Source organism: Muntiacus reevesi, chromosome 12 (genome assembly GCF_963930625.1).
Source record: "Muntiacus reevesi chromosome 12, mMunRee1.1, whole genome shotgun sequence".
NCBI lineage: Eukaryota > Metazoa > Chordata > Mammalia > Artiodactyla > Cervidae > Muntiacus > Muntiacus reevesi.
The window spans coordinates 65,147,402-65,175,245 of record NC_089260.1 but is presented as its reverse complement, the minus strand read 5'-3'; positions in this window follow the sequence as shown (position 1 = coordinate 65,175,245).

Genomic DNA, 27,844 nt, shown 5'->3' with positions numbered 1-27,844 from the left:
TACCCTACTCTTTGCGACACCATGGACTACACCCCATCAATCTCCCCTGTCCATGGGATTTTCCAGGCAAGGACACTGGAGTAGTTTGTCATTTCCTTCTCTAGGGGATCTTCTTGACCCAGGGATTGAACCCAGGTCTCCTGCACTGCAGGCAGATTCTTTACCAACTGAGATACCAGGTAAGCCCCAAAGAACAGTAAGATGCCTGGAATTTCATACCTACCTCATCTCTTTTGTAGCAAAGAGGGGATTCCAGGATACATGGCTACCCAGACACTCCAGTGCATCCTTACCTACTGGAACAAGGATTGCATTGCTTCATAAAACACCCATTGATCCAGCTTTGAACACGCATTTCCATGTTTCTGTCTAGAGTGATGCAATTATACTCTGCTTTCAAAACCAAAGGAGTCTGGTGGTCTACAGTCCATGGGGTTGCAAAAAGTCAGACATGACTGAGCAACTAACACTTTCACTTTTTCTTTTTCAAAACTATAGCCTGGTAGTTAATAGGGAAGAAGAATACCAATGAAAGAGTACCTAAAGGGAAATCAGCAGGTGGGGGGGGGGGTGCTTTTTCCATTTCCAGGATTTTATTTTTGAGATTAAGCGATAATTTACAGGAAGGAAGAGCTAAAATGATGTAATGTGAACTGGATGGCGACTGCTATGCTGCGTACTTGATCTTATTTCTCTCACTGTATATTTTTACAACAACATTGCAATAGCAGCTCTATTAATCCTAGTTTAAAGATGAGTAAATTGAGGCTTAGAGAGTGGGTGAGTTTAGGCAAAGATGAATTCAGAGTCCAAAGTGTTCAATCAAAGCCTTATTATGTAAGAGTAAGATTAAAAATCAAGAAGATGTGTCATGAATCTTTCTGCCTCAAACAGAAAAACATCCTAGAACTGTAAAACTGCCTTTCAGAATGTGCAGAAAATTTTGACAAAAATTTTAGAAAGATATGAATAATTTTAATGATTCAAATAGGTTTGATCTAATAATATATGTAAGGAGCCTACAAATAGATAACACTAACCATTATCTTTATCCAAGTAACAATTGTAAAATCCCAGTACATACTTCATCACGATAAAAAAAAAAAATACTTTAAAAATTTCCAAATACAGAGATTTTTGAGTTGCAATGTTCTGTCCATAATTTTGTAAACCCAGGAATAAAAGTTCATTTGAACAACAAATGGAAAAGCCAAGCAAACATATTTTTTTTTTTAAGTTTAGCCACTGGAAAGATATAGCATACTCCAATATGCAAAGAAGTAAAAATAGAAACTATATCTTATCTAAGAATCCATGAAAATGTGATTACTTGTTATCAAACCTATTGAACATAAACATAATTAGAAAGAAATGTATAGCCAAACATGCTTTAATTATTTCATTGAAAATAAATGAATAATTTCAATTAAGAGTTCAGAAAAAGGCATGTAAATCATGAGTACCTGGGAATTGACAAATGTAAAAGGAGAAATTAATGATATAGAAAAAGAGAGAGTAGAAAAGACGAAGAGGAGCAAAATCTGGTTCTTTTGAAAAGACCAATGAATGATTTTACTCATGATAAGCCTGCTGAAGGGAAAAAGGGTGTTCACTTCACATGCTCCAGAGCAGAGTGGAAAATCTATAATCAAAACCCTGCCTGTATCCTGGGCTTCCCTGGTGGGAATCTGCCTGCAATGCAGGAGATGCAGGTTTGATCCCTGGGTGGGGAAGATGCCCTGGAGAAGGAAATGGGAACACACTCTAGTATTCTTGCCTGGCATTCTAGTATTCTAGTATTCTTGCCCTTGGACAGAGGAGCTTGGTGGGTTACTGTCCATGGGGTCACAAAGAGTAGGGTACAGCTTAGTGACTAAACAGCAACAACAACTTCTTGCATCCAGAGCCCCGTCTAATACATCATCCACTATGAAAAAGATCAAAAGAAAAGAACATTATAAACTGACTTGAAGATGGTAAAGAAAGGTTTTTCAGCATTTACAGGATATATGGGCTATAAGAAGTTTAGATGACCTACATACTTATTCCTTTCCCTTGCGTGGTCACAGAGCAAATCATGTTTGGTGAACACCACGCTGTGGCTGGTGTCCAGTGACTTTTCCCATGTTTGGAACACTTCTGCAATTTTTCCATCAATGTGGAGTTTATGAGATCCAGGGAAAGGTGAGGAAAGTGACACTAAGAGGAATAAAATGACCAGGCCAAGAGGAGAAGCCAGAATTGGACCTCAAGGGCTTTATTAAACCTGGCTTATGTATCAGACACAGTTTTACATATGTTATATGGGAGTAGATTTTAGGATCTCTGTTTTGCCAATACTAATACGAGGGCACAGAGAGGTTCAACAACCTGCCCAAGGCCACACAGCCAGTAAGAAGCAAGACCTGAATCCAGGCTGCCTGACTCTGGAGCCCATGCTTGCAGACATTTCACTGAACCACTTCCTAATCCCTGCTGAATGACCTGGGCTCTCTTGCCATCTTTCCCCATCTTATTGACTCCCTTCACATCTCCTTCACATCTTCTGGCTGGCCCAGGATCTGTAATAGGATGTTAGGAACTGATTAGGCTAGGAGGGGTGCAGCCATGTGAAAAGAAAAACACACGCTCCCCTTCCCCAGCTGAACCGTTCTTTCCTTCAGCTGATCCTTCCCCTGTTATATAAATGGAATGTTATACAAATGTTTCTGCCATGAGTTTCCTTTCAAAGGATGAATAAAAGAATGAGGCGTTTTGTTTTCCTTTGTTCCCTGGTAGCACCTATGTTAAGAATTTGTGCTTAAAACATGACTCACTAATTCTTGGAGCGAAGCACAAGGAAGTGAACAGACCTAATGCTTCTGTGAGATGTGGGCTCAAGCTTGTGTGGGAAAGAATCAACTGGAACCACTTAGGCAAAGTTTCATTCAAAAAACAACAATTCCTGCCTCCTCCCCAACAGCTCCCAACATGATTGTTGCATTCAAGGAGCCCCATTTGCTTTCTTGTATCATTGTCAAATATTTCAGGCAAGTGATATCTAGTTCCTTTGCATGTGGGTGTGTACCGAATTGTTTGAGTTTATAATTATTAACTGAATCATCAGCTTGCCGTTCGATAGGCAGTTTGGATTTGGGAATAGTTATTTACAGAACAAAAGTGGGAGGGAGGTGGTTTAAACACAGCGCAGGGTAAATAAGCTTGAAAAGTACCGAGTTTCTGTGGACTTAAGTATGATAAGCTTTCAACTAAGCCTGATGCACTTTAATTCGCTGAGCCTGTGTATGCTCTGGGCAGAACAGACCGTGTTCAAGGAGTGAGACCTGAATCTTAGCACACAGAGAGACATTTTCAGAACCCACTTTCCAGAAGGTGACCTAGGCGGTCCGCCTGCACTTCCCCACCCTCTGCTGCCCCAGTAATTCTATGGCCTGGAATGTTCTCATTATAATTTGTTGGCTCCAGGGAACTGTATGAATGTTGGTGAGTCAGCATGCTGGCTACTGGGGATCCAAAGCAGGCTCCCTGGGTGTGCAGGATGTTTGGTTTGGAAGGAACCCTCTTCCTTGAATTTCTTTTCTTCGCAGGAGACAGTGAGGAGTGGGAAGTCTCTTTGGGTGTGACTGTTGATCTCGTCTTCCCTATTCATTGCTCAGTACCTTCAAAAACATAAGTCCCGGGGCAAGAGGCATTTGGAGAATCAGCTAGAAGAACACTCAAGGGGCCATCTTTTCTTGTGGCTGACAAAATTCCACAACCCCCCCAATATCCCCAGCTTGTCTATCCATCCGATCTCACAGTGTATCAGAGAATGTGTTCTGGATCCTCCCCAAAACTGTGACAGAGCCTGAAAATCAGGCTTGTCACCAAGTTTTCCCTCCTTATCAAAATGATAGAATTCAGCACCCTCCCTCTGATCCAGGCTCAGAAGTATTAATATTATCACCTGTATTCTCATGGTTGCTGGTACTGCTACAACCATCATTACTGCACCCTGACTCTGGCCTCCACATCACTGCCCCCACCTGCACCGTCAGCACCACCACCATCAGTAACTCAGCCACCAAAAGCTACCATCTTAGCTGTTCCACAGTCCACATGACTGCTAATAATGATGTCGTCATCACTGGGAAGCCTGGTGGCTGGTGGCTCAGCACTAAGGAAATCAGACTGCAATACTGGAGACACAGGAGACCCAAGTTCCATCCCTGATTCAGGAAGATCCCCTGGAGGAGGAAATGGTAACACACTCTATATTCCTGTCAGGAAAATCCCATGGACAGAGGAGCCTGGCAGGCTACAGTCCATGGGCTTGCAAAGTCCATGTACTAAGCATGTACACCTTCACTTAATTCAGCAGCTATTTATTGAGCAGTTACTGAAATAGTTATAAACTGAGTACAGGCTGGCACTCTACCAGGCCCTAGAGATACCAAGAATAATATTCCATGATTTCTGCCTGAGAGGACAAAAGTCTATCACTTCAGTTCAATTCAGTCACTCAGTCGTGTCCGACTCTTTGCGACCCCATGAATCACAGCATGCCAGGCCTCCCTGTCCATCACCAACTCCCAGAGCCTACTCAAACCCATATCCATTGAGTCAGTGATGCCATCCAGCCGTCTCACCCTCTGTCGTCCCCTTCTCCTCCTGCCCCCAATCCCTCCCAGCATCAGGGTCTTTTCCAATAAGTCAGCTCTTCATATGAGGTGGCCAAAGTATTGGAGCTTCAGTTTCAGCATCAGTCCTTCCAATGAACACCCAGGACTGATCTCCTTAAGGATGGACTGGTTGGATCTCCTTGTAGTCCAAGGGACTCTCAAGAGTCTTCTCCAACACCACAGTTCAAAAGCATCATTTTTTCGGCGCTCATCTTTCTTCACAGTCCAACTCTCACATCCATACATGACCACTGGAAAAACCATAACCTTGACTAGACGGACCTTTGTTGGCAAAGTAATGTCTCTGCTTTTTACTATGCTATCTAGGTTGGTCATGACTTTCCTTCCAAGGAGTAAGTGTCTTTTAATTTCATGACTGCAATCACCATCTGCAGTGGTTTTGGAGCCCCAAAAAATAAAGTGTAACACTGCTTCCACTGTCTCCCCATCTATTTCCCATGAGGTGATGGGACCAGATGTCATGATCTTAGTTTTCTGAATGTTGAGCTTTAAGTCAACTTTTTCACTCTCCTCTTTCACTTTCATCAAGAGGCTTTTTAGTTCCTCTTCACTTTCTGCCATAAGGGTTGCGTCCTCTGCATATTTGAGCTTATTGATATTTCTTCCGGCAATCTTGACTCCAGCTTGTGCTTCTTCCAGCCCAGCATTTCTCATGATGTACTCTGCATATAAGTTAAATAAGCAGGTTGACAATATACAGCCTTGATGTTCTCCTTTTCCTATTTGGAACCAGTCTGTTGGTCCATGTCCAGTTCTAACTGTTGCTTCCTGACCTGCATATAGGTTTCTCAAAAGGTGGGTCAGGTGGTCTGGTATTCCCATCTCTTTCAAAATTTTCCACAGTTAATTGTGATCCGCACAATCAAAGGCTTTGGCATAGTCAATAAAGCAGAAATAGATGCTTTTCTGGAACTCTCATGCTTTTTCAATGATCCAGCAGATATTGGCAATTTGATCTCTGGCTCCTCTGCCTTTTCTAAAACCAGCTTGAAGATCTGAATGTTCACAGTTCACGTATTGCTGAAGCCTGGCTTGGAGAATTTTGAGCATTACTTACTAGCGTGTGAGAGGAGTGCAATTGTGCAGTAGTCTGAACATTCTTTGGCATTGCCTTTCTTTGGGATTGGAATGAAAACTGACCTTTTCCAGTCCTGTGGCCACTGCTGCGTTTTCCAAATTTGCTGGCATACTGAGTGCAACACTTTCACAGCATCGTCTTTCAGGATTTGAAATAGGTCAACTGGAATTCCATCACATCCACTAGCTTTGTTTATAGTGATGCTTCATCACTATCAGAGAATAGAGATCTCTTCTTTCCCATTCTGTTGTTTTCCTCTATTTCTTTGCATTGGTCGCTGAGGAAGTCTTTCTTATCTCTCTATTCTTTGGAACTCTGCATTCAAATGGGAATATATTTCTTTTTCTCCTTTGCTTTTCACTTCTCTTCTTTTCACAGCTACTTGTACGGCCTCCTCAGACAACCACTTTGCCTTTTTGCATTTCTTTTCCATGGGGATGGTCTTGATCCCTGTCTCCTGTACAATGTCACGAACCTCCATCCACAGTTCATCAGGCACTCTATGAGATCTAGTCCCTTAAATCTATTTCTCACTTCCACTGTATAGCCATAGAGGAACCTAAAAAATTATATAAATGGCAATTATGCAAGATAAAAGGAAACACATGTTGTAGGAGAGGTATAAATAAGATGCTGGGTTTACTGAAAGGGTAGAGTAGAGAGTTTAGTAATTCGGGAGGATCAGCTTCAATGTCAGTTTTTCTGGGAAACTGGAAACTGGAAATCATTTCAGCTCCAAGTTAACATAATAGCCAAGCTAGAATAATTAAGGTATAATCAATGCACGTGACAATATGTCTCATGCAGGTCGATGGCTCAAGAATATCAGGGCTCTAGACCACCACTAATGTAATCCCCCTTCCTTTGCATTCATAGATACAAAATGGTGATCTCCTGTGACTAATTGAATTCAAACTCAGGGAAGGCAGAGTGGTGGGAGACCTCCTCTCTTAAACCTTTCTACTTTGACAAGGTAGAGAAAACATCTCCCTAAAGACTAGCAAAGGCCCTTCAATGTGTCTATGGCTAGAACTGGGTCTCATGGCTCCCCTCTGTTGCACAGGAAGCCTGGGTTGATCACCTAGTGTTTGTAGCCTGTTTAGTTAAGGTGGAAAGAGAAAAGGAAAAAATGGACTGAAATCACTGGCTGTTATGAAGTCAAATGACTACAAAAGAAAAAGCTACAATTCTCCCCAAAAAAGCCTTCTGTGATTCTCTAGAAGGTTCTGGGAGTCTTCTTATAACACCATGCACCATTGGTTAGCATTTTCTTTGATAAATCACACCTAAATAATGACAAAAATTATAATAAACAGAAAGTTGCTTAAATATTTGTTTAACTTTTATCTACTCATTAGCTTTTAAAATCTAGGAAAATGGGGTAAATGTCTGTCTTGTTAATCAGGGTTTCTGTAGCATCTAGCATGGGGCTTGACATGTAGTAGACAATCAACACTATTTAAATGAATACACATACGAATGAATGAATGAATAAACAAAATCCTTGAGATTTGTTGAGACTGATGAAGAGGAGCTCAACAACAGTAACTCTTGAGATAGATGTGTATATTTCTATGTATATTAGATTCTGACATCTTATTTCTGCAATGGTATTCCAAGCATGTTTGGAGTTTTCTCTTTTATACTCAGGCTTCTTGCTAAAAGTTACCTTTGTGCTTTCTATATTTTATTTCTGTAGTTAACATGATAGGGAGTGAAAAAGCTAAAGTGGCTTCAGGTTGATTTTCTGAATGAGGGTTTGAAAAATGGCAAAGAATTACACAATATTATTTATAAACAAGCATTTCCACTTTGAGTGACCCTCCTCTTTTCTTCCTTCTTTTTACTCTTTGGATTGACTATGGATAATGGTAAGGGAAATAGATAATGTAGCCTTGGGCCTCTTTCAGTGTGATGAAATTAAGCTTTATCTTAATGTGTAAATTTCCATAATCATTTGCAGAGTATAAGCAGCAGTCAGAGTCTGGTTAAAGAGAAAAAGCTTAGAATAACAGCTAGCAATCTCCTCTTGCTTTTTAAAGAGCATCTGAGAGGGAGAAATCACCTTTATTATAAAAATTAATTAAAATGTTTATCATGAGGAATAAATAATAATGATTTTCTTTTACACTTAGTGAAGCAGGCTGTTAGATGTGGGGTCATTTGAAGCCTTCTCTGTTCAGGGCGTGATCGTGCACACTCATTCCTGGACTTCTAACACAATGACGCTACTTCCTCCATTATTCCAAGGATAATCTACTGTCCAAGCCTTGCCAGCTCTACAACATTCATTTATCACAAGATGCATAAAGGCATCACATGCTTGAAATATTCCTTAAACCTGTCTTGCACCATTTAGCCTCAATGAAAACTTCTTGTCCACAAACTTTCAAAACTCTGATTGAGGAGGAAGGAGGAATTTTGTCATAGGATTCTCTGGGGAAAGTGGCCCTACTTTGGGCATATAGTTATGTTCAAATTACCTCTAAAACTTAGTAGCTTAAATGGTAATCATTTTGTGATGTCTATTTTGTGCATCTGGGCTAGAGGAGAGTTTGTCTGCTCACTTCTGTTCTGAGCAGCTCTGAATGAGATAGAGGTCACTTGGTGTTCAGATTGCAGATACGTCTGGTGTCTTGGGAGGATGATTGAAATTACTGGTGTCTGACTGGGCATTATTTCTACTAGCATCTAGTCTGAAAGGCTGACTTGGGCTTCCTGACAGCATGGTGGCTGGGATTTGAGAGAGCAAGTCCTAAGAAAAAGCATCCTCACAGTATGCATTCTAAGAAGCCCAGACAGAAGTGGCAAGGCTCCTTATCTCTTTACCTTAGAAATCCCAGAAATTTCTTTCCCAGAAATGTACTTCTGCTGCATTCTATTGATCAATCAAGTCATGAAGGTAGATTTGATACTCAAGGCAGACTTACCCTCTTAATAGAAGAAGTAGCAATGAGTTTGTAGCTATCATTAATCTATTTTAGATGGAATATCAAAATCAAAACTGGGAAATGAGAAAAATGTGGTTTTTTTCCCCCAGATAATTGAGTAATATAGTTTGGATAGATTATAAGGTACATGGGAGTTAAAAATGGAAAGGTAGAATGGAAGACCTTGAAGGCAAGACTGGGAACTTTGATCTTAACAGACTGGGAGATGGAGAATTGATGAAATAATGTGAGAAAAAGAGTGTCCAGGTCAAAAAAGATGTGGGTATTGGTGAAGGGAGGTGCTGAGTGGAGGGATGAGGAGTGAATTAGCGGTGGGAGATACTGAGATTTGCTCACCAAAGGGGAGGCAGCTGGAGAAGTCTGGGGGACATGCAGCCCAGGTCTGAACCAGGTGCTCCTGGAGTATGTGGGAAGGAGGGGACTGAGGGCTCCCAGCTGATGCCTTGGCTGAGCTTAGTCATTGCTCAGGACCAAGCTGTCGATCATGTGAATGAGCCATCTGTAAAGCTGATCCTCCAGCCCTGGTCAGCCACCCCAGCTGATGCCCCATGAAGCAGAGGCAAGATGTCCACACTGCCCACATTGGAGACTCATGAGTAAAATAAATGATTGTTGTTGTTTTAAGTCACCAAGTTTGAAGTGGTTGTTATATAGCAGTAGGTAATTGGAATAAAACTTACTGTAATGATATACCCATATCACATTCTCCAATTCAGCTTTTCTCATAATAGCATTGATGTCTTAACTTTCAGATGCAGCTTTGAATCTTTTATTTTGATCAGTCAATTGTTTCCAATTTCAAATTGGGAAATTTAGCCTGTACTTGTACCACACACTATCAGAATAGTGGTTGAAGTCGCAGCTGAGAACAGTTTTTGAAAAAAACAGGGTAGTGTTGGAGTCCTTAGACAATGGCAATTCTCTTTTCATAGGAGGAGCCTTCACAGAGAAAACAAAGGAATTTTAACAAGCCCTCAACTAGTGAAAATGGCCATAAAACCTTGAAAGCATTTTCAAAGTCATCATTCATTTATCTGCCCCATCTATTCATCCATCTACATATCCATCCATTACTAGCTGCTCTCTTAATATAAAATCTAGGAATAAGCCTGATCAGTAAGGGTTCATGGGATATGAGAAGAAGAAAAAAGTTATTTTATTTGTAGAGTCTTGGAAATTAGTAAATGATGGACTCTGAATAATATTGATAAGAAAGGCCAAAGGCTTTTCTCAAACACAGAGGCAGACCTAGAAAAAGCCTACCCCTAAGTTGGGACCAACTAAGACAATGAGGAATGGATTGGAGGTGGGAGATACTGGGATTAGCTCAGTGTAAAGTCAAATGAGCCAGAAAATTTTTTTTAAAAAGGACGATTAGGTCTTGGAAGGGTGGTATAGGCTAATTCATTCATTCATCCAATAATCATTCATTACTAAGTACCAGCAGATTATTATGGATGACCCTAGAGTTCAGTAGTGAATAAGAGACACTATTATTACACTGAATTAATGGAGCTGATATTCAAGGGGGAGAAGAGATAACATATATGTAAATTAAGAAAATTAATATGATCATTTAAGTGCTGAAACTTCTGCAGATAATAAAGCAAGGTGACTGATAAAACAGGACTGAGAAGGTGATACTGAAGGGGTCAGGGAAGACCCCTCTGAGGAAAATACATTTGAGCTGGGATTCAAATGACAAGTTGAGACAAGGAAGGTAAAGAATTGGTAGATGAGTATACCAGGCAGCAGCTACAGCAAATGCAAATGCCCTGGGCAAATACCTTACGCGGGCTAGTGCCCACAAGTAGTTTCATGTGATGGAGGGTTATGCAAATTCTCTTAAAGGGCCAGTGTAGAGGAAGCCAGGCCAATCAGTCATTTCTTTGTCCATCCATCATATATGTTGTGTACCCTCCACGTATCAGGAATTGTGAGAGGCATGGGGGCTGCAGAGATGAAAACCATCAAGTTTCTGTCAAGGACATCATCATTGATTCTCACGATTACATTCTGAGATGACCTGGCACATGATGGAACACTCGTTTTACTGATAGGGAAACTGAAACACAGAGTTTAATGACTTAATCTGACATCACCCAAGGGGTTAGTGGCAGGGCTTAAGCATTTTTCTTCTTTAATCAGGGAAATCATGATGTATGACTTAGCGTTTTTCAAATTCTCCTCCTCAGTGGGGTAACAGAGCTTATCTATTGCTAAATGTTTGCAGTTTTAGGCTTCTTTTAATTAGAGTATTTTAAATTAGTATTGTCTTAATTTTACTTATCTCCTGAGACAATCTAAAAGATGAATAGCAAATGAAATAATGCATATGAAAGCACCTTGTAACCTGTAAGCCATGATACAGATGTGAGTTATATATATAGTTTATATATATATAGTTATATATATAGTTTTTTATATATATGTAGTTTTTTTTTTTAATTTTATTTGAGCATATGGCTTTATGTGTTAGCACTGCTTCCTCCTCAGTGATCTCTTGAGGGAAATTCAGAGTAAAACAGACCTCTGGTTGAATGTTTTATAGACACTGTATATTTTCTTTAGAAAGGAGACACATGAGTTCTGAAATTGACCCACAGTGGATGCTTGATAAACATTTGTTGAATGAATAGAGGTGATGGAATATGCAAGAGACATGGGTGCCATGTGGTGGGATTCATTCAGTGTGGCCACTTACTGTGGAAGAGGGCCGATTTGGGGGCTCACTGTCACCCTAAGGAAACCCTGCGATTACTTTACATGTATGTAGAGAGAGTCCTATTAGCTACCTAAGGAATGGCAGGCATATGTCTCATGGAAGGAAGATAATCCTTTTAAAAGAAGGAAATAAAATTATCTGGGGTAGATTACACACTGTCTTCAAAGCATTATTAATCATTTATTTTTTTTACAGTTGGATTTAAAGCCCTGTGTTGACATAATGTGTGCTTTTGTTCCTCCAGCTGAACACATGGTCCTTTAGACTGAAAGCCACAGTCTCCTGTCTTAGCCTAGAAACTACTCCATGTTGATAGCTTAGGTTTTGGAGACAGGTTGATTGTCTGTGTTCAAATCTATGTTCTGTCTCTTAGATCAGGGTTGTCTTCAACTAGTGTCCTAAATGCTCTTTGCCTAAAATTTTTTTCTTTCTTTCTTTCTTTCTTTCTTTTTTTTTTTTTTTTGATGAGGATAATAATTAGTATCTGCCTCACAGGATTGCTGGAAGGATTAAGAATTGTAGTTAGAACAACACAATAAATGCTCAAGAATGCTAACTGTGTGTGTTTACCTTGAGTCTCCTGTTGGATTATAACAGCTGAAGAAGATCTCCATCCTAACTCATTTCTGGGTCCCTTAGTGCTAGGACTAGGGCAGACTCAGCAAGGCGCTTGCTAGTGTTAGTACCAAGTCACTTCAGTTATGTCCGACTCTGCAACCCCATGGACTGCAGCCTATTCAGGTTCCTCCGTCTATGGGATTTTCCAGGCAACGATACTGGAGTGGGTTGCCATGCCCTTCTCCAGGGACTGACACTGTGTCGCTTATGTCTCCTTCTTTGGCAACTGGATTCTTCACCAGTAGCGCCACCCGGGAAGCCCAGCAAGGTGCTTGCATGGGCATAATATTTGGTGGGAAGCCAGTGGGCAATATATACAATCAAGACGATTTAATATTTTAATGAATGGCTCTAAAGATCAAAATTAGTGCAAACATTCCAAGGTGAACATAATATCAACATTTAAAATTAAGACAGGATCAGTAAACTGAACTTAATTAAAATTTATTTAAGATCATCACTTGGCCAAGGATAATTGTCAGATGTGGAAATTCTCCCAGCTGAAAATGAGATAAGCTAGGAATTGGTTTTGAAATGTTATTGATGAATTTGCTTCCCATAAAACTAGGAAAGTAAAATTATAATAAATTCAGTTTGGGGTATAAATAAAGCATTTAAATTTAATGTGAGTTTTAACACTTCTATGTTTTGATTTTTCAGCCATTCTAATGTTCTGGAAAAAATTAGCAATTAAAAACTCATACAAAAATTCCTGTGGCCTCAAGCTCCAACATAGCTTGGCTCAGCTTTGATCTCCCTAGCTTTTGGCTCAGGTTCTAATATGTAAAAGGGGTTCAATTCATGTTTGTAGAAGGAACTGGGAGCAATACCAGGGCAAGGTAAGAGTGTATCTGTCTTTTGAACTTCTTCGGGGTGCTTAATACACTGGTACCCAGAGGGGCTTAAAAAATGTTAGTTGAATGTTAAATAAAAATAATTGGATTTAAGATTGATGGACATAGAGAACAAAATATGGTTACTAAAGGGGAGAGGGGAGAGGAGGGATAAACTAGGAGTTTGGGATTAACATATATACACTACCATATATAAAATAGATAAACACCAAGGACCTACTGCATAGCATAGGGAACTATACTCAAGATCTTATAATAACTATAATGGAAAAGAATCGGAAGAAAAATATGTGTGTATGTACATATGTGTGTGTGTGTGTGTGTCTATGTGTAAATATGTATGTCTGAATCACTTTTCTGTATACCTGACACTCACACAACATTGTAAATCAACTATACTTCAATAAAAAATTAAATTTGGAAACAAGTATTCATATAGGAATCAAAAAAAATGATTTTACTCCAACTTGATTCAAAACTCAATTCATATTATGTTAATGGATTCAGTGTACTGTGATGTTCAATACGGATTTCAGAAGACTTATCTACAACATCCTATCCCATGATCCCCTTACCTGTGTGTGGGTCATGATGTACCCTTCCCTCCACTACAGATACCACTAAGAGCACCCATTCAGTTCAGTTGAGTAGCTCAGTCATGTCTGGCTCTTTGTGACCCCATGGACTGCAGCATGCCAGGCTTCCCTGTCCATCATCAACTCCCAGAGCTTGCTCAAACTCATGTCCAATGAGTTGGTGATCAATCCAACCTTCTCATCCTCTGCTGTCCCCTTCTCCTCCACATTCAATCTTTCCCAGCATCAAAGTCTTTTCCAATGAGTCAGTTCTTCACATCAGGTGGCCAAAGTATTGGAGTTTCAGCTTCAGCATCAGTCCTTCCAATGAATATTCAGGACTGATTTCCTTTAGGGTTGACTGATTTGATATCCTTGCAGTCTAAGGGACTCTCAAGAGTTTTCTCCAACACCACAGTTCAAAAACATCAATTCTTTGGCACTCAACTTTCTTTATAGTCCAACTCTCCCATCCATACATGACTACTCAAAAAACCATAGCTTTGACAAGACAGACTTTCTTGGCAAAGAATGTCTCTGCTCTTTAATATGCTGTCTAGGTTGGTTATAGCTTTTCTTCCAAGAAGCTAGTGTCTTTTAATTCCATGGCTGTAGTCACCATCTGCAGTGATTTGGGAGCCTCCCAAAAATAGTCAGTCACTCTTTCCACTGTTTCTTCATCTATTCACCATGAAGTGATGGGACCAGATGCCATGATCTTAGTTTTCTAAATGTTGAGTTTTAAGCCAACTTTTTCACTCTTCTCTTTCACTTTCATCAAGAGGCTCTTTAGTTCTTCTTCACTTTCTGCCATATGGGTGGTGTCATATGCATATCTGAGGTTATTGATATTTCTCCCAGCAATCTTGATTCCAGCTTGTGCTTCTTCCAGCCCAGCGTTTCTCATGATGTACTCTGCATATAAGTTAAATTAGCAGGGTGACAATATTCAGCCTTGATGTACTCCTTTCCCAATTTGGAACCAGTCTGTGTTCCATGTAGAGTTCTAACTCTTGCTTCTTGACCTGCATACTGATTTCTCAGGAGGCAGGTCAGGTGGTCTAGTAGTCCCATCTCTTTAAGAATTTTCCACAGTTTGTTGTGATCTACACAGTCAAGGCTTTGGCATAATCAATAAACCTGAAGCTGATGTTTTTCTGGAACTCTCTTGCTTTTTCGATGACCCAACAGATGTTGGCAATTTGATCTCTGGTTCCTCTGTGTTTTCTAAATTCAGCTTGAACATCTAGATGTTCACAGTTTCACGTACTGTTGATGCCTGGCTTGGAGAATTTTGAGCACTACTTTGCTAGCATGTGAGATGAGTGCAATTGTGCAGTAGTTTGAACATTCTTTGTCATTGCCTTTCTTTGAGATTGGAATTAAAACTGACCTTTTCCAGTCCTGTGGCCATTGCTGAGTTTTCCAAATTTGCTGGCATACCGAGTGCAACACTTTCACAGCATCATCTTTTAGGATTTGAAATAGGTCAACTGGAATTCCATCACCTCCACTAGCTTTGTTCATAGTGATGCTTCTTAAGGCCCACTTGACTTTGGACTCCAGGATATCTGGCTCTAGGTGAGTGATCACACCATCATGGTTATCTAGGTCATGAAGATCTTTTTTGTATAGGTCTTCTGTGTATTCTTGCCACCTCATCTTAATATCTTCTGCTTCTGTTAGGTTCATACCATTTCAGTCCTTTATTGTGCCTATCTTTGCATGAGATATTCCCTTGGTATCTCTAAATTTCTTGAAGAGATCACTAGTCTTTCCCATTCTGTTGTTTTCCTCTGTTTCTTTGCATTGACCATTGAGGAAGGTTTTTATTTCTCCTTGCTATTTTTTGGAACTCTGCATTGAAATCTGTATACCTTTCCTTTTCTCCTTTGCCTCTAGCTTCTTTTCTCAGCAATTTGTAAGGCCTCCTCAGACAACCATTTTGCCCTTTTGCATTTCTTTTTCTTGGGGATGGTCTTGATCACTGCCTCTTGTACAATGTCATGAACCTCCATCCATAGTTCTTTAGGCACTCCATCTATCAGATCTAATCCCTTGAATCTATTTATCATTTCCACTGCATAATCGTTAAGGGATTTGACTTAGGTCATACCTGAATGGTCTAATGGTTTTCCCTACGTTCTTCAATTTAAGACTGAATTTGGCAATAAGGAGGACACCAAGCAGTCCCAAAGAGACCAATGAGAAGAGTTTACAATCAAGTAATCGCATCACTTAAATCTCTGTCTTTTGCTTGTATATCTTCTAGATTAACAGCTTTGAAAGCTGTTGCTGTTGTTCAGTTGCTCAGTTGTGTCCGACTCTTTGCAACCTCATGAACTGCAATATACCAGGCTTCCCTGTCCTTCTTCATCTCCCAGAGTTTGCTCAAACTCATGTTCATTGAGTCAGTGATTCCATCCAATCATCTCATCCTCTGTCTTCCCCTTTTCTTCCTGCCTTCAGTCTTTTTTAGTATCAGGGTCTTTTCCAATGAGCTGGTTCTTTGCATCAGGTGGCCAAAGTATTAGAGCTTCAGCTTCAGCATCATTCCTTCCAATGACTATTCAGAGTTGATTTCCTTTGGTATTGACTTATTTGATCTTGCTGTCCAAGGGACTCTCAAGAGTTCTTCTCAAGAACTTCTGCCACGGTTCAAAGGCATCAATTCTTTGGTGCTCAGCCTTTTTTATTGTCCAGCTCTCACACATGAGAGATGTCAACTTTGAAATACTTTTGACTGTTATCTTTAGATCTATGTTTTGTATTATCATGATCCCATATAAACATATTCATATTAATATACATGATTATAACAAAAGTGTCATTGCTTTATTGAATTATGTAAGAGGTATTTTTTGTTTAAATTTGATTCAATATCATTAAAAATGCATTTGTGATGACCTCCAAGTGGTTTCATGAACTACCGAAGGCCAGGGTCATAGTTTGCAACTGACTATGCATGCATGCTCAGTCGTGTCTGACTCTTTGCAACCCCATGGACTCTAGCCTGCCAAGATCCTCTGTACATGGAATTTTCCAGGCAAGAATACTGGAATGGGTTTCCATTTCCTCCTCCAGGGGATCTTCCCAACCCAGGGATTGAACCTGTGTCTCTTAGGTTTCCTGCTTTGGTAGGTGGATTCTTTACCACTGAGCCACCTGCAAAGCCCACTGTACTAGGCTCTAAAGTTTTGGGGAGGTGGGAATTACCTGTCTCGGCCAATGCACCTGGTTGGTCCCCAATGCAGGGAAGGTGTGTAATAAGCCATATGGCTGTAGGTTTTGAAGCTAGTGTGCATGTTTTGCAGGTAGATAATTTGAGTCCCAGGTTTGTTACTAACAACTATGTGACCATGGGCAAGTGATTCCTCAGTCATGAAGCTCATTCTCTTCATTTGCAATGAGAAGGATGACAACAACAATAATAACAGCTAGCATTTGTTGAAGGCTCACAACATACCAGGCTGTGTATAATGGGACAATGACTGGAATTTGACACTGGTGGTGTGGGGATCAAATGGGGTCAAGGTACTTGTACTTGCCACGCAGGAGGAACTTAATCACTGTCAGGCCCTTTCTCTTCTTTGTGGATCCTCTGAGCCAAGACTCCCTACAAGGAGTTAGAAGTGTGCTACTAGCTCCTTTGGGTGTTTGGCACTCGGAGCTGGGTTGACGCCAGTGCTTTGAAGGGCATGGTGAGAATGCATCGCCAGCCACGTTCTCAGAGACACATCTCCTAGGCTTTCTCCTGGCCCATTTGCACCCCTTTGGTCTGCTCCATGGCGGTTGGGTCCAGCTGGCCCTCATCCACATTCCAGCATTTCTGGGAAGGACAGTGGCAGTGTTGTCGAGGTCCAGGCCCACAGGACCCAGGGCTCATGTCCTCAGGCTACCTGTGGCATTTCCCTCCCAAGACATTTTGATGTTTTCCTCCTCAGTGTCACCGACACATACGACCGGAGAGGAGAGAAGGCTGGGCAAAGTGCCACCATAAATACCAACCACCGGGGATGGATGAATTGTGTGAATCAAGTCTGTTCTGATCAAGTTTTCTGTGAAGGCAAATGCATTTATGCTTGATGAAATGAGGTTCTCAAATTTCCCAGTTGCACTGGTTCACCTCACTCATATTGACTCAAGAGAGTCTGTTTTAGCATCTGAGAAGTCATAACTCTCTTAGGAAAGACCTTGACAGTAATATCAATTCTAATAGCAATACTTTCTAGATGTGTCTCTTACCCTATCATTACGCATAATAACTCCCATTCATTAAAATATAACATGTTTCGTTTGTTGGATATAGGCTATTTCAAATCTTCCTAAGAACACCTGGAACAGTGAAATATCATGACCACCGTGCAAATTAAAAACTTGATATTGAGGCATTAAGTAATTTCCTTCAAATCAGCCAGCTCATAATGGTGTGATTTGAATCAGCACTAAGCCTGTCTGAATCTGAAACCAGGTTCCCTGTGGCCCCACATCACCTGTTCACAGACCATGTGCTCGTTACTGATCATGGTGCACATTACTTTTATTGACTGCTTACTGTGGGTGTGGCTCTGTTGTAACTACTTCACAAGATTTGCCAGTTACTTTTCACAACAACTCCATGAAAAAGGTGTCTTATTAACCCATTTCCCAGATGAGGACTCTGAAGAGTAGCTACCCTCACTGAGGTCGGGTACTGCTGAAGTGGTGGATCTGGGATTTGAACGTAGGCACTCTGTGCTCCTCACCACTAACCTATGAGGCTTCGTATTTACTTATTCTGGACCTCACACGATATATGAAAGAGAGTGAACATCATCACTCTGCAAGTAAGGACACGAAAGGAATGTATTTGCCCAATATTATGGAGTGGTTGGGCTTCCCAGGTGGCACTAGTAGTAAAGAACCTGCCTGCCAATGGAGGAGACGTGAGAGATGCAGGTTCGATCCCTGGTCTGGGAGCATCCCCTGGAGGAGGGCACGACAACCCACTGCAGTATTCTCACCTGGAGAATCCCATGGACAGAGGAGCCTGGTGGGCTACAGTCCATGGGGTCACACAGAATCGGACATGACTGAAGCAACTTAGCACACATGCATGGAGTTGTAACTCGAAGGGAGATCTGATTCTGGGTCTTCTAGTTGCTGGTTCAGTGTTCACTATATACTAGGTGAGGATATTACTATCCATGTCACTGAGGTAAGCAAATGTTCCTTACTCACCCTGTGCTATACACCTGGGTATGCTGCACAGGTGTGCATTGGTAAGCGTTAGGGCTTGAGTAGGTGATGGAGCTTGGGCTCAAATGGAAGATTCCTTTCCTTCTGGTATACTTTTCCAGTTCCTGTCATCTGACTGTTACAGCCTGGCTTCAGCAAATCCCCTGTTTTCCTCTTGCCTCTGTTCTGTCCATCATTGCTCCTCCAGGGCTTCCTGCATTCAGGCATCTTTCCAGTGTGGAAATGACCTGATTCTGACTTTTCTGGCTCACTGGGGATCTTATCTTTAATTCTTGCTGGCTATAATCTAACAGGATTAACCTTGAAGAAATCTTAACCAGCACTTTTCAAAATTCCCACCTTCTACTTTATACACATAAAAGCGTGAAGCACATGAGTGAATGCTTGGTTATAGCCTCTTGCCTGAAGTTCTCTAATTTGTTTATGAACAATTTTGGTTTCCCAACAAAATTGTCCTTGACAGCAGGTAAGATTTTATCTACTACTATGGCTCCTCCAAAAAGAATAGTGAAAGGCTAGATTCATGATAAGTAGGAATAGAGACGAAAAGAGAAGTAAGAGGTGAAAATTCTGTATCACATGTCCCACATGAGCTACATATTTTCATATATATCATCTCATTTAATTCTGACATCTCCATGAAATAGAAACACTCATAATGATACTTATGTTTAAAATGGAGAAAACTAAAAGTTCAGAGGGATAAACAAATTTAGCTCAAAGTGCTTTTATCATGAAGTCACTGTTTCGAGAAGCGTGCATGCACATATGTATGTGTGTATGCATGCACATATGTATGTGTGTATACATGCACGGGCAGGTGTCACACAAATACTTTCTCCTTGAGCTTTTACTGGTATAATGTTTTTTGACCACATGAGTCTGCATAAAGCTTAGACAGTGGCTTTTTGTAATTACGTTGTACATACTTGTTCAGAGAGTGAATGTATTTCCCATATTGACAACAGTCCAATTTCAGATAATTTTATTCATTTCAGATACATATACCTGAATGTGATAAATCTGTATTGACTGTAAGACATTAATTTAAGGAAATTCATAAATTAATAAAATTCCCTGTTGAACTGTTTATCTTAGTATTGGACTAAGAAAACAAGGCCCATGTATCTAGGCACACACACATGAATATGTTAAATGCTATGAGCTTGTCGCATGTTTACATGTACCTAATTAATATTTGCAAAGTTGTCTGTTTCAATGCTGTCAAATGACAACCATGAGCATGAATCACTAAAAAGTGACAAGATATGAAGTGTGATTTTTTTTAAGTATATATGGTTCATTCAACACCTCTTCCTCCAACCTGTTTGTAACACAAAAGAGAAAATCTAATGTATAAAAGCCTGGTCCAATGCACACTTTCTCTTTCCCACGTTCTGTATTCTGTGTCAATCCTGCCCATCTAGGACCTCCCTCTACAAATATTTCTCCAGGTTGGCCTCAGATAACCTCATTACTGACTCAGATTCCTGGATATATGCATTGTATATTGAAAACTAGCCTCTTGTTTCATGATCGCTAAGCCTTATATTAAAAGGAGTAAGTAAATAATAATGATTTAGAAGAAAAATAGCTTGAGTTAAAAACTGATTTCTCATTTTCTATTTCTGATCATCTCAATTGAAAGGGTCATCCATTGTACTTTTCAGAATCCTGTGAAAATTCTATCTAAAAAAGCAAATACTGAGCATCTAATATGTGACAGGTACCATGTTCTAAGTTGTTATTTAGTTGCTAAATCATGTCCGATTCTTTTGCAATCCCATGGACTATAGCCCTGCCAGGCTGCTCTGCCCATGGGATTTTCCTAGGCAAGTTTAATTCTGTTACTTGTGTAAATATTTATTATCAAATAGGTCCCAAAAGTTGTATAGTCTGTTCCTGGATAGGTTCCTTCAAATATGAATGAAGTATATCATAGTGTGTTTTCCTAATGTCTGTTTCCCCAGATAGAATGTAAAGCTATAGAGGCAGATGTTTTTGTGTATTTTATTTATTACTGTATCCCCAATACCTAGAGGAATGCAAGGCACATTATAGTGTTCTCTAAATATTAGGTAAAATGAATGAATATATTAATGAATAAATAAACTTATCACCTTCACGGTACAGAATAAAAGTGACATAATAAAGGTATATACTAATATATATAAAAGTAAACTGCAGATAAGATAGCATGTAAAGCACCGGGCACATTTGTGTCCTTTTCTTTGTTCTTCTAATGCAAAGTCACTGAGCATCTCATTCTTCTCTGCAACTTTTAGTACAAAGCTTGAAAAAATCAGATGCGAATCACATTAAATTAGATTGAATAGACATTCTTATGCACTTGTTTCCCTCATCCATAAATTGGAGATAATAATTCTCATTCTGTTTACCTTCTTGGGCTGTTGTAACATTTGAAACACAATGAATGTGACAAAAATGTTTGAAGTGCTATAATATAAGCCTGTATTTGCACAGTGAGAGCCAGGAAAGGTCTGCATCAAAATCTTCCAGATTGTTTTGAAAATGTTGAGTCCTGGGACCCATCTCAAATTTGCTAGGGCACAGCATGGCAAATATATCTGGAAATGTGCATGTTAATTAAATTCCCAGGTGATTATTTTTAGTCTTATTTTTCATGACTTTATTTTTATGTTCATTTTTTCATTACTATATTGACTTAAAAAAATATTCACAGCCTAAAAGTTGAGAGCTGTGTTTTATTTTGTGGAAAGTTTTAGGACTTCAAGACCTGGAGATAGCATCTCAAGTAACTCTGAGAGAGCTTCTCTGAGAAAGTGAGGGGAGGAACCAGGTTATATAGAAACTTTGTAACAAAGGGCAGGTAGTCCAAACATCAAACAATTATTATTAATTAAAGAAAGTAAGATATCTTAAGCTAAGGAATTTAGCACTTTTCTATATATGGGAAGATGCAAGAATCTGGGGCTTAGTGAAATCATTTGTTTCATATGCACCTCAGCTGTCCAGGACCAGTATTCTGTGTTTTTCACATCCTGAGCTCCCTTGGAGCTCACTGTGGGGAGTGGCTGCAGTCTGATGGCTGCTAGACTGCAAGTATTCTTCTCCTTCTTGAGTGCCCTTAGGCCTCACCAGCTCACACTGGACGGCTGTAATCACTAATGATTGTGATATCCTTGTTTAATGATATGGCAAGAAATATTTCATTTTTCACCTACTTGTTTCAAGCACATTTAAATTTTAAACACCATACTAACAGACAAAAAAGAGATGGTAGTGATGATAGCAATGATGATGATGACTAGTTGAATGACAAGAATGACTAGACCAGGAATTCTATGGAAGAAAGAAAGGAGATTGACTTTTTGCTCATTATTGTAAGTCTGGCACCTTGTGTAGAGAATATTCAGCTTCCCTAGTGGCTCAGAGGATAAAGAATCTGCTTGCAATGCAGGAGATCAGGATTCCATCCCCGGGTCAGAAAGATCCCCTGGAGGAGGGAATAACAACCCACTCCAGTATTGATGCCTGGAGAATCCCATGGACAGAGGAGCCTGTTGGGCTACAGTCCATGGGGTCACAAAGAGTAGGACACAACTGAATCAACTTAGCATACAAACATGCCCACGATGACTGTCCCACAACCAGTGCTCAATAAATAGCTGTTGAACATTCATTTGATGTTGATGGTGGTGATGCTGTCTTTCAAATGCTCTCTGTGACACCCAACACAGAGGAGGTGGCATTTGCTCCTTGAGACAAAAGATGCAGCTCAAGCATGAGAATTTATGTCTGTGTCTTGCCAAAAGGAAGAGGATTTCCTCCTTACACTTTCTTCCCCTCCCATTTAAACAATGTCCACAAGCTGGGAGAAGGTATATAAACATATAGATTGTGTTTGCACAACCAGCTCTGGATTGATAATGGTCACATTTCCTGCCTTATGACAACTGCCAGACTCTCTCTTGTCAAAGTTCTCTTTGTCTTCAGAATGCAACTCATTAACCTTTTTCTGAGCTGAGGAGGGTGTCCAGGTGCCTCACCCTAAATTGTTGGCCTTTGGCTATCTCTTTCCAATCTTTTCCCATAGCAGTTCAGAAGAGGCAATGAGGATTCCCTTGAAAATTATGCATAAAGCTAATTGCTTGAAGAGGCAGCTGATTGCCTCAAGGTAGGATTGATTTTTTTTTCATTACCCCATAAAGTAATCAAGTGATCCAAGAAACTCTTGCAGTTTATAAAAAGGGGGAAAAAAAGGAAACAGGTATGAATGTGCTGATTATTACAAAGACATTTCAGCTTCCCTCCCAACACATACACATGCACACACACACACATATGTTGCTGTCAACTTCCAGTGAATAGCAGCTGGACGGGTCCTTGGGCTTGGCTTTAAGTAAAAGTTCTAACTCATTACCCAAATGAGAGCCCTGTGAAGCCACCTGCTCTCTTGTGTTCAGTCTTCCCCAGCAGACACCACTGGACTGGAGGGCAGAGAGGTGATTGGGAACAAAGAGGATAAACTCCGGCCCTGGAGGTGGAATGGACTCCTTGATTGCTATTACCACCTGTCAAACACACTGTTTTCCTGTTAGCTCAGATCATCAGCACTTCCTAAGTCTCTTATCCAAACAAAATCGGAAGACAGTATGTTTCAAACGAGAGGAAAAAGTGTGTAGAACATCCTCAAAATTGTTTGTGTGTCTCTAGCTGGTGTGTGTGACTGTAACTTGCCAGGTATTCCTATCATGAGTTGTTAGTAGGGCCTCAGCCTTGTACCCTAAGCCTGGTTCAATTTTCAGTCTCACGATCCTTGGAAGTCTAATGTCCATCCTTGATTTTTTTTTTTTTTTTTACTAATTCCCAGGGGCTTACCTTCTTAGGTCACCCTCCACCTGGAACTTCCTTCTGTCTTGCCCTAACTCAAAGTGGTTCTAAGAATTGCCTTTATACATTTCTGTAAAATATGAATACACTCACATTAAGAATGTGTACATTTAGAACTCTTTTCTGAAGATTTGGAAATTCCAGGGAAGTTCACATAAGTGAACTTGCTACCTTCTGTCATTCACTGGCCTCCTCTTTTCTGCCCCATTCAATCTTTGCTTCTTCTTCCTTTCCAAGACTAGGCCTGTTGGCACCTAATCTTCTCCTATAATGTGAAGAAGGAACTTAGCTATCTACAGCCCCTGTCACCATGCAATCCTGTGGATGTCCAGTGCAGAAAAACTCTAATATGAGTACTTCATCCATCTCCTTGGAAAGCTGCTTTGGTTATCAACTATAGCATTATTTTCTTTGCTTTGATTTCTTTGGTTCCTAACCCTTGCGACTAGGTTGAAAGTGAGATGAAAAGACTGAATCAAAGGGGTGGAATTGTTTGTCCTAATGTATAATACTGATAAGTAAAGGAACAAAGACTTGAATTCAACTTTTTTTGATTCTGAAGCTTCTGTGGTTTCTATCTGCCAAGTCGCATCCAAGGAGCTAGGTTGAGGAGTAGGCCAGGGAGATGAGAGCTTTACTAGAGGTAAACATTATGGTTCCCATTCTTGGTAGGACCTAGCATCACTGGCTAGTAGACAAAGCAATGCAAGATGATCTTTGTAAAGAGGGGATATATATCTATGTAAAATAGACAGCCAATGGGAATTCACTGTGTGACTCAGGAAACGCAAACCAGGGCTCTGTTACAACCTGGAGGGTGGGATGGGGAGGGAGATGTGAGGAGACTCAAGAGGGAGGGGACATATGTATACCCATGGCTGATTCATGTTGATGTTTGGCAGAAACCAACACAATTCTGTAAAGCAATTATCCTTCAATGATAAAGTAAATAAATTAAACATTTTTAAAAAAGAAGAGAAAGAGGAGACAAATGTCTAAGATATTTCTGTCTCTATACCTTTCTGCATGCTATACTACTACTGTTATACTACTGCTATAACAAGTCACCACCCATTTAGAGGCTTAACATAATAAAAATGTATCATCTTAAAGTTCTTGGAGGTCAGATTTCCAAAATGGGTTTCACTGAGCTGAAATCAAGGTGTCCACAAGATTGCATTTCTTCTAGAAGCTCTACAGGAGAATCTGCTTCTTTTCTATCAGCTTTTAGTGGCTGCCTGCATTCCTCAATTCCAGGAATATTCCATCTTCAAAGCCAACAATCATATTGTTCCAGTTTCTGATTCTGTTGCCATATCTCCTTCTCTGTCTCTGTTCCTCCTGTCTCTCTCTTTTAAGAGTGTCTATTGTGATTACAATGGGCACATGTGGTAAACCCAGGATGATGTCCTCATCTCAGAATCCTTAACTTAATCAAGTCTGCAAGGTCTTTTACAATGTAAGGTGACATGCTCATACAAACCAGTGCTATGAAGGAGGTATGTGGGGATGTCAAGGGTTATCTCTGGGAGGTGGCTAGAGTGAGATTGAGTGGTTAGTGAAGTCTCTTGGAATTTCTATTAAGAAGACACCTGCTGCTGCTGCTAAGTCGCTTCAGTCGTTTCCGACTCTGTGCGACCCCATAGACGGCAGCCCGCCAAGCTCCGCCGTCCCTGGGATTCTCTAGGCAAGAACACTGGAGTGGGTTGCCATTTCCTTCTCCAATGCATGAAAGTGAAAAGTGAAAGTGAAGTCGCTCAGTCGTGTCCGACTTTTCGCGACCCCATGGACTGCAACCTACCAGGCTCCTCTGCCCTTGGGATTTTCCAAGGAGTGGGTTGCCATTGCCTTCTCTGAAGAAGAAGCCTAAAGGATGACAAATCCCTCTAGAAGAAGGATTCTCTAGGGGACATTTCGGGGGTGACAGCTTTCCCCCCCTGTAGGAGGCAGGTTCACACAATGAACAGAGCCATTCTCTGGTGCCACATGACTCCATGAGTTATGCTTCCCTCACAGGGGCAGATGAAAAGCAGAGTGATGACTACATATCTTTACATATACTTACTTTTCATGAGCCCAGAGGATGAGGCACAACCTTAGGTCATTAGCAGGGTATTTGTTTTCTATTGCTGTGTAACAAATTACCACAAATACAATAGTTTAAAACAACATCAATTTATTCTGCACAGTTATCGGGGTTAAAAGTTCAAGTGAAGCCCAGCTGGGTTCCCTGCTCAGGGTTTCACAAGGGTGGAATCCTTTCTCTAGAACTTTGTTATCCTTTAGGCTTCTACTAGAGTTAAGAGTTCAGGTGGAGTTCAACTGGGCTCTCTGCTCAGGGTTTCATTAGCTGTAATCGCCTCTAGAACTTGGGGTCCCATCTAAGTTCACTTGGTTATCCAAAGAATTCAGTTCCTGTGGGACCAAGGCCCCCACTATGTCTCTGGCTGTGGTCCAGACATCATTCCCAGTTCCTTACCATGTGGCTCCTTCCATAGGCCCTCTCACACTCTAAGAAGAACACTTTCCCTTTAAGGGCTCACTTGATTAGGTCAGGTCCATCCAGCTAACTTTCCTTTCGGTTAACTCAAACTCAACTGATTATCAAATCTCAAATGATATAGTGTTAGCTGCTCAGTCGTGCCTAACTCTTTGCAACTCCATAGACTGCAGCCCACCAGGCTCCTCTGTCCATGCGATTTTCCAGGCAAGGATACTGGAGTGGTTTGCCATTTACTTCTCCAGGGGGTCTTCCCGACCCAGGGATCGAACCTGGGTCTTTTGCACTGTAGGCAGATTCTTTACCATCTGAGCTATGAGGGGAGAGTGATAACCCATCATATATAAGGTTCTGCTTGCACTTAAGAGGAGAAGATTATAAAGGATCCATACATAAAGAGGCAGGAAATCTTAGGAGAATCTTAGAATCCTGCCTCCTGCAGTCAGTGAATATCCAGGCTGACCAGAAAGAGTAGCCTCATTTATCTGGATGATGAGATCAGGTTTTTCAATGTCAGTTTTTCTCAAAGTGAAGCCCTTCATGGTACAGACTGCCTGCTCATGTCAATTACACTAGGCACATATGTTAATAAATACTAATGCTGAATGTTTCCCATATGTCAGAAATCATCTTAAGAGACACACACACACATACATATATATAGACAGATAGATAAATAGATATGTATATAGGGTTCCTGGACTGCAAGGAGACCAAACCAGTTAATCCTAAAGGAAATCAGGCTTCAATATACATTGGAAGGACTGATGCTGAAGCCGAAACTTCAATACTCTGGCCACGTGATGCAAAGAGCCAACTCATTAGAAAAGACCCTGATGCTGGGAAAGATTGAAGGCGGGGGGAGAAGGGGACAACAGAGGATGAGATGGTTGGATGGCATCACCGACTCGATGGTCATGAGTCTGAGTAAGCTCCGGGAGTTGGTGATGGACAGGGAAGCCTGGCGTGCTTCAGTCCATGGGGTCACAAAGAGTTGGACCGCACTGAGTGACTGATACAGTGTTCCCAGGTGGCACTAGTGGTAAAGAACCCACCCACCAATGCAGGAGACAAAAGAGATGTGGGTTCAATCGCTGGGTCAGGAAGATCCCCTGGAGAAGGGCATGGCAACCCACTCATTCCAGTATGCTTGCCTGGAGAATCCCATGGACAGAGGAGCCTGGCAGATTGCAGCCCATAGGGTCTCAAAAAGATGGACATGACTGAGTGACTAAGCACAGCACAGCACATATATATATATATATAAACTCATAACATCTTTACAATAACCCTATTAAATTACTGAATATATCTCCATTTTTATAGATGAGAAAACTGAGAAAGTCATCTGAAGAAAGATAATGGCAAGAGTAGGTTAGAATTCAGGCAATTAACATGGTAGCATATTGTTGTGGGATATTAAATCTCAGAAAAACTGCACAATCTCAAATTTTACCAAAACTCACCCAAACGGGCATTTCTAATTACTCCTTGAAAGTAACTAGATATCAAAGCTTTCAGTGGTGGAAGCTCAAACAAGATGGGATTTGAATAGCGAAATTACTCTTTCTGTATATGGGGGAAAGTTAATTTCCTTGCCTTTTCTTGAATAAATCATTACATTTTTATATAACGACTCCTAGCCTCTTATTTCTTAAGTACTTCAGCGACTTTATCACTAGAAGTAAATGAAGTTTTAAAGAACTCTCCTTTACTCTGAAATATTTGATGAGGGATTTCCCTGGTGG